General features: G+C 40.4%; 1 long non-coding RNA gene across 1 annotated transcript; it reads left to right on the top strand.

Annotated features, from left to right (window-relative positions):
* The first annotated feature begins 668 nt into the window (after positions 1-668).
* On the top strand, positions 669-7,831 carry LOC132575890 (uncharacterized). The gene is made up of 3 exons (XR_009555709.1): positions 669-789; positions 1,877-2,310; positions 7,771-7,831. It is a non-coding gene; the product is annotated as an uncharacterized LOC132575890 (long non-coding RNA).
* The last annotated feature ends 31 nt before the right edge of the window (positions 7,832-7,862 follow it).

Below are 7,862 nucleotides of genomic sequence, written 5' to 3'. Positions count from 1 at the left end.
ATCCCCCCATTTGGTTTTCTCTGCCTATTTTGCCATGATTCTCTGTGTTGGTTGCACTGCCTCCAGGTGGGGCCTGGAGATTTCCTGCTTTTACAACTGATCTCCAGCTGGCAGAAATCGGCTCCCCTGGAGAAAATGGCTGCTTTGAAGGGTGGACTCTATGGCATTGTTCCACGCTGAAGCTTCTCCTCTCCCCAAGCCCCACCCTCTCCTGAATCTACCCCCAAAGTCTCCCGGTATTTTCCAACACAGACCTGGAAACCCTAAACCCACACTTAGGGTTGCTAACTAATCTAGAGAAAATGTCCTTTCCTTTTAATAGAGACTTAATTGGATGCTATTTACCACCATGTAATCAAAAGCCCATTTCCACATGTTAAGCCTCTATTAGAAGTATGAGACATTTTTGCCAGGCCTGTTGGCAACCCTGTATTGTATATGTGGGTTGTTGTCCTAATCACCTCATTTGGTTTCACATGAAGTGTGAATTTCTAGGCAGAGTCCCCCCAAAAGTCCGGCTTTATGTCCTTGCGTAATGCCAGGAATTCTAACAACATTCTATCAATTCTCATAATAAATCTCTCCCAATGTGCACTCTGAACTAAAGTTGGGATCAGAGCTATTAGAAAGATGCTTGCTCCACCTCTGAGGTTGGATGTCTTATCATTAGTGACGTGAGACAATGATGTCATCTGCATCTTGGGGTATTTCTGGAGGATGAATGCCTTGTAGAGAGACTCAAGCAGGTGGGAAATAACTTATGGCTTCCTAGAAGAGTGTCCATTCACTGTAAGTCTTCTTTAAAAAAAATATTTAGCAACTGGGAAGGGGAAAATAGATATAAGGGAGAGAGGGTCACACATTGGAATTAAAAAGCTGAAGGCACTTATTGACTGAATTCAGTTTTCTTTTTCAATTTTAATTTTCAGTTAGTAAAATCCAAAGTGGCCTAGAACTAGCTATAAAAAGTATTTAATGTTTATGTTGTTGCTGTTTTTTAAATGTGTGATATCTCTTTATTGGAGTAAATATTGATAGGTGGTCTGGCTTATTAAAGTGTTCGTTAGTTCTGCTAGTTGCTTCTTCCTTGGTGGCACTTCACTCTACTAATTGCTTGCCAACTGTAATGTTTATACAGCTGAATGATGCCTAGCTGGTCTTGCTGGCTATGTTGCTTAATTCTCTGAAGCAGCTGGAACTTCACTGAAAAGTTGATATTTTCAAGGATGCAACGAAATCCTGTGTGGTTAAAATGCCATACAAGTGGAAGCTTGTTAAATCCCTGGACTATTATGGAGACTCATGGCTGACAAATGATGCAACTGTGCTCCATTAAAATCAGTGAGAACTTTGCCTTTGACTTCAAGTGGAGAAAGATTTCACCCAGGGATTTCATTGATTTCTTTCCACACATCTTACTTCATGTCCCCACACACAACCTTGGGCATGGAAAATATTTATTATATGGGCCATCACTATCAAGTGGAATGGCAGGACAGGATTTACAGTTAAATTAATAGGATTAAGAAGATTTTAGCTAAGGCACTGCTATGGGGACATCATTTTAAATAGCTGGTTCTAGTACTCTCTCTAGTATCACACTAGCATATTAGGAGGAATACTAATTGCCTCTTTTTTAACAGCATTGTTGTGAGAAAGAGCACAATGCATGTAGGCCCTGTCACTGATTATCTCTGGAATAACATTTCAAATCACACCAGCATTGAATGGTTGGTAGCACTTGTCCTTTCCAAAACTTTGCAAAGTGTTCCTGCTAGAGCAATAAAATAGATCTCAGCTGCTCATGTGGAGTTTGGGGTCTGCTCCTGCTATAAAGCCTCTATTTTGCTTGAACCTCTATTTTGTCTTTCCATAGAGGTTCAGAGATTATGTAAGGAATGGATTAAGTGCACAAACCCTCCTTGGTTACAAGACAAGCACCAGGGAGGAGGAGAAGATTAACCTGGAAGCCAACCCAGAGGTAGATTGTCATTTGACAGCCATCAAGATAAGAACATTATCGTGAACAGATTGCATTAGGTAAAATTACCCATTGACGCAAGTGAAGTCATTACAAAATGGATTAATTCCTGTACTGGATAGGGATACTGCCACAACCAATTAGAAAGCACTGAATTTGAAGCTCAAGGGTAGGGGAGAGGAAGCAAAGGAGGAAAAAGACATTCAATTGCACAGCAGTTTTCAAGTCAAAGAGGCACAATTTCCCTGCTAACACTGGTGATAGTTTGCTCATACCAGGAGTGGTTTTCAACTAACTTCAGGCAAAATTAGTATCAGAACTGCTGAGAGGTAAGTTACCAAAGGATTTCATAAGAAGTCTGAAGACTGGCACGCTGTCTAAACTGAACCAAACCCAACTGGAGACCAGCACAGCTACCCTCTGAAACTATCTTCACAGAGACGGTTTAGAAAATTAGACACTCCGGTGCCAGTGAAGAGGTAGGATGAGAAGCAGGAATCAGCTGAAACATTGTGTTTATCCAGTCCTGTAGAGCATGCAACAGGTCTGCATAGTTAGTGAAGGACATTGTTGAATAGATCACTACATCTTGGGTTGGAAACGATGTTTGCTGTTCTGAAAATGGCTCATTTTAGTCGTTTAAGCTGTCCTGAACTGACTTGCTAATGAAAACCATAGCAAGAACTGGGACACTGATGCATCTTATTTACTAGCTCAACAAAAATATCTTGATAAGGTAGTTCAAAAAGTCTAGGTAGAACAAGTATAATCGTTGTTGACTGTTGCTATATTCCATTTTCCTTCATTTTAAACATTTGGCCAGATGGGAAACTACTTATAAATTTCATTTGAACCTGAACTCATTTTGGTTTAACACATGTAGAACAGCTACAAAAGCTTTTCTTGAAAATGAGAGCAATTTATTCTGAATCGGGGGATGGTATCCTTTCTCCTTTCCTGAGTGAAGTCAGGGACATACTGAGAAGTAAGGATATTGCTTAGAAACTAGAGCTGAATTATCTGAAAATAAACTTTACAGGGTTTAGTAGTTTGGGGACAAGTAAACTAAGGTAAAACCTTACTGTGTGGCAACTGTAATCTGCTTCTTTTCCAGATGTGGGTTTAAATCTTTGGGCCTGAAAATCTGCTACTGTTTCATTCATTCAGAGGAGTAAATCACAAATCTCTAGTGAAACAAAAGCAAGCTGCTTGGAGCTACATTGTGGATGTCTAAATATGTAAGTTGGTAGTGTGTCCTTAGTATTCCAGCCTCATGTTTGTAACTATAATAATTCATCTCACTATTTGCTTTCAGATGCAGTTTTGTAACATTAGTGCGAAATCAGTCTCTGTGTAGTAGTTTAGATACACATATCAATATTTAGAGAGTAAAAATCTTTCGGGAGGAAACCAAGCAAACCCCCACCCCACCCCCCATTTGTTATTTCTTTACAGGGCTTTTTATGAGCAGGAACACACAGGAACGCAGTTCCAGCTAGCTTGTTGTCAGGGGCTGCAACCTAATGTGCAAATTAGTTCCTGTTGGGATTTTTCTACAAAAAGTCCTGTGTGAAACAATGATGGTGGCAGGGGTGTGGCCTAATATGCAAATTAGTTCCTGCTGTTTTTTTCCCTATAAAAAAGGCCTGCTTCTTTTAATTTGAATATTTGAGGATGAGTTGTCCTGTTTATGTTTTTAATAGATTAAAGGCATTAAAAAACCCTAGCTATTGTAGGGAGGACAGGAGAGAGAGCTCATATTAAGAGATTACTCAAAGGACAGAGCATGATGCTGTCACAGCAAAGGCTTCCACACCACTCAACTGGTACCTGGAAAAATCTGTACTAGAATATCATTATAGCAATTGTAACTAAGGTTTCCAGGTTTGTGTTGGAAAATACCTGGGGACTTTGGGGGTGCATCCAGGAGAGTGCGGGGTTTGGGGAGGGGAAGGGAGGGGCCTCAGCATGGTACAATGCCGTAGACATAGAGCCAACCCTTCAAAGCAGCCATTTTCTCCAGGGGAGCTGATCTCTGCCAGCTGGAGATCAGTTGTTAAAGTGGTTGAACTCCAGTCTGGAGACTTGGTAACCCTAGACAGGTGTAGCGGGTTCTCTGAATTCCCAGATTTTGTTTTGTTAAGAAGTAAATCCCTAGGTCCTTATCTTAGGAAGACAGCCATTTTCCCACATATCTCTGCAACTGAATGAATAGAGAGTAAACAGGGTGAGTAGAAAATCATGAGAGTTACATTAGAACACAGCAGAGAGGGGGCTTCAGTGCACATCAAGTGTGAGAGAGAGAGACCATGGCTAAAAATGTACATAAAACAGATTACTCTGGGCTGCACAAAATCTCCATCACAGAAACACATCAGACAGCCACCGCCCCCCCCCCCCCACCACACACACATACAAAAAACCCTCATGTGGAAGCATTTCAGCAGTGCTGTTCTGGGAATGAATTAAGGGGAAAGCAAAGTCTCTAGATTATATCCATGAGGGGCAGTGAAATATACAACAAGTGAATTAATGTGTTTCTCAAGGACAAAGGACTCTTTTAAACACCATTTTAAAAAGCACTATTTTTTAAACACCATTTTATTTGGGAAAGTAGTTTCACCCTACCAACTGTTAATGCAGTGGCTGAATGCTTTTCTTGCAAAGGCATCAAATATGGGTTTTGCTTTATATGCAGTTGTGGATACAAACACCACAGGTGCTAAAAACAGCAGACTAAAGTAAGACTAAATTACATTGCATAGGTCCTTAACCACTGGGTCACATCTCAACCTGATCTGATTTTTTTTTTCATCAACTCTCTGAAATATGCTTGTTACATATTTGTAGTTGTTGCATTCTAGGCAGTCAATAAGGATTTTGCTTTATTTTTATTTAACTGCTACTGTATTAATGATGTTTTAGTATTAGCCCCTCAATTATTAGCTCCTTTGGGAGTCTCTGTATGGAAACATGAGGTAAAGAGGACCGGCCTTTCCATTAGGCAGCCCTAGGCGGCTGCTTAGGGTGCAGCCCGGGGGGGGGGTGCTGATTTGGGGTCCTTCTGCCTAATTTCAGCTCCTCAGTAAGGGAAATAGGTGAGCACGATGGCATGGTGCAGCTACAGCACTGTCACTTGGTCCAGAAGCTTCTGGAAGTGCTGGGGGCCAGGCTTAGCAACAGTGGCCAGGTGGTGTACATGCTCTGAGGCACAGGAGCCATGCCACGCTGCTGCTGTGGCAGTTGCCCTCACCAGGGGCGAAGAAGGAAGATGCAGGTGATGGGGTGGAGCTTCGCTTTGGGTGCCAGACACCCTGAAGCTGGCACTGGAGGTAGAAATCTCACTAAATTACTAAATTTACCTAAACATGGTTGTACCAAAAGTAGTGCCATTTATCGTATGTTTAGGAAAGACAGGGAGGACAGGGTGGCCTTATACAAGGATCTGTGCTCCCTCGCCTATTTGTGGGTTTTTAAAAAATGATAAACAGCAATGAACAGTATCTATTAATATGTTCTGACAGCTTCTCTGAATTCCCAGCTTTCATTTTTTGAAAAGTAAGTTTGTACCCCTTTTTGTTGCAATAATATAGCGAGAAACATGTACCCATTATATTTCCACAACAAAAAATGCTAGAGTCTTATTTTTTTTTAAAGCTGAGAATTCATAGGACCTAGCAGACTGCAGCAATATAAAAACATGATTCTTACATTGCAGCAGCACAATTTTTAAATTTTATATGGGGGGGAGTGGCTTTGACCAACATCCAGTAAAGAGCCTTTGCCTAACACTCGCCCAGCTGGCTCCAAAGTTATATTCTTTTTACCCCTTTAAATTATATTTTTGAATCTTTGAGTGATGTCTCCTAAAGGGGTGAAGAAGGGAAATAAACAGAAGGAAAAAAGCATTCAGCTTTTAACTGACTTCTTGGAATTGCCATCCACCTCCCACACAAGGTTGGAGAGATATGAGGAACCAGCAGGAGAATGTCCTCTCCCATTGAATTTATTGACGCAGGCAATGTCTAAGTTAAGACAAGAAATACGAGAGGACATAACCTCTATGTTACAACCGTTGTGTCAGCGTCTGGATGAACTAGAGGATTCTCATAAACAAGTTACCCAGACAGCACAAGAAGCTTTAAAAAGAGCTCAAGAGTGTGAAGGGAGAATATCTGAAATAACATCAGATACATGGACGAGGGAACAGGTTTTAACAATGGACTTTCGTAACCGGGAGCTGTGTTTAAAGTTTAGAGGTTTTAAATCTGATGTGGAAGCTGAAATGGACTTATATGTATTTATGGCAAATTGGCTTGCTGAAGCAACTCACCTGGAGGCCGAAGTTCTCCCACTCATTCAAAAAGTATATCATGTCGGCAAGGTATGTGAAGACAATTTGTCTTATACTAGTGATATTTTGGTGCAGCTTAAGGACTATCGAATGAGGCAAATAGTCTTTGCAGAGGCCAGGGAGAGGGGAGGCTTGGACTATCAGGGGTTAAAGATTCAGGTCTTTCCAGATCTCCCTCTTGAATTTTTAAGAATCAGAAGAGACCTCAAGGATACAACTGCCAAACTGTGGGACTTAAAAATTAAATATAAATGGCTACAATCAGGCAAATTATACATCCAAAAAGGCTCCACTTCATATACAGCATATGATGCAGCCTCGGGTGAATTATTACTCTCCAAGTTAACTCTCTTCTCCCCTGCATCAAGAGTAAACAAGAGAAAGGAATGCTCTCCTCTTGTCTCTTTAAGGACAACTCATGCTTATACTGAGGAAGATCATGTAAACTTGAAAGGAAGTATGGATTCTATCTAAAAAGAAACTGAAGCAACAAGAAAATGGAAAAGTTGACGAAATTTATAATTTATATCTAAAGACTTTTCTTTCGGAATTTATGGTTGGGTGGGGTCAGCTGGCGCGAGCATTTGGGTAATATCCCTCCATAGCTAATTCAGTCCAGGTGGAAGGAGGGAAGTATCTCTTCTAGACCTTAACCCTTGAGGTCTCCAGGGACTGAGATATTTTGTTAGAATTTAATTTTATTGATTTTTTTTTTAGAGTAGAAGGAATAATGACGTTATAGAAGAAGAAGGAAATATTGAATGATTGTGGTATTAAACTTTAAAAATGTATTAGGGAAGATAGTATTGTTTCCTCTACTAAAAAAATAATAAAAAATATAAATAGACATACATATATACATATTAAGAAGTGTGGAATGGTAACACATGAAGTAATCTCCAAAGAGATAGATCAACTTTAGTTTATGTTAACTCTGGTGAGATGTTATTAAGTTTTGTTGGTTTTGATTTTTTATTGTTGTACACTTTTCTGTTGGAATAGTTATGAATTATAATGAGTCTATAATAAAATTTTGATTTATATGCAAAAAATATAATTTGGGGGGGGGGGTAACCACAGGGAACTGAGGAAAGTACAAGGAAAACTGCCATGTGAATACTGCATTGTTTTTGCAAATACCTCTTCATCTGCAGCAACAATGAGAGTTACATAAAGAATCAGCTCCATGAGGAAGGTTTAGCTTCCAACTCTCATGGCATATGGAAGGGGTGGCCAACGGTAGCTCTCCAGATGTTTTTTGCCTACAGCTCCAATCAGCCCCAGCCATTGGCCATGCTGGCTGGGGCTGATGGGAGTTGTAGGCAAAAAGCATCTGGAGAGCTACCGTTCACCATCCCTGGATATGGCATCAAAAATTATAACCTATGTATCATCTTTTTCTTAATTTAATAAACTGTATATATCTGTCCTCTAGATACACTGATCTCAAAAAGCAGTGCCTCAGAGTAGCTGAAGAATGTCTGAGGAGGATGCCGATGCCACTCCTGATGCTGATGGCACTCCTGA

The sequence above is a fragment of the Heteronotia binoei genome, chromosome 8, assembly GCF_032191835.1.
Source record: "Heteronotia binoei isolate CCM8104 ecotype False Entrance Well chromosome 8, APGP_CSIRO_Hbin_v1, whole genome shotgun sequence".
NCBI lineage: Eukaryota > Metazoa > Chordata > Lepidosauria > Squamata > Gekkonidae > Heteronotia > Heteronotia binoei.
The sequence above is the reverse complement of the archived record's forward strand: the minus strand, read 5'-3'. Positions and strand labels throughout refer to the sequence as shown.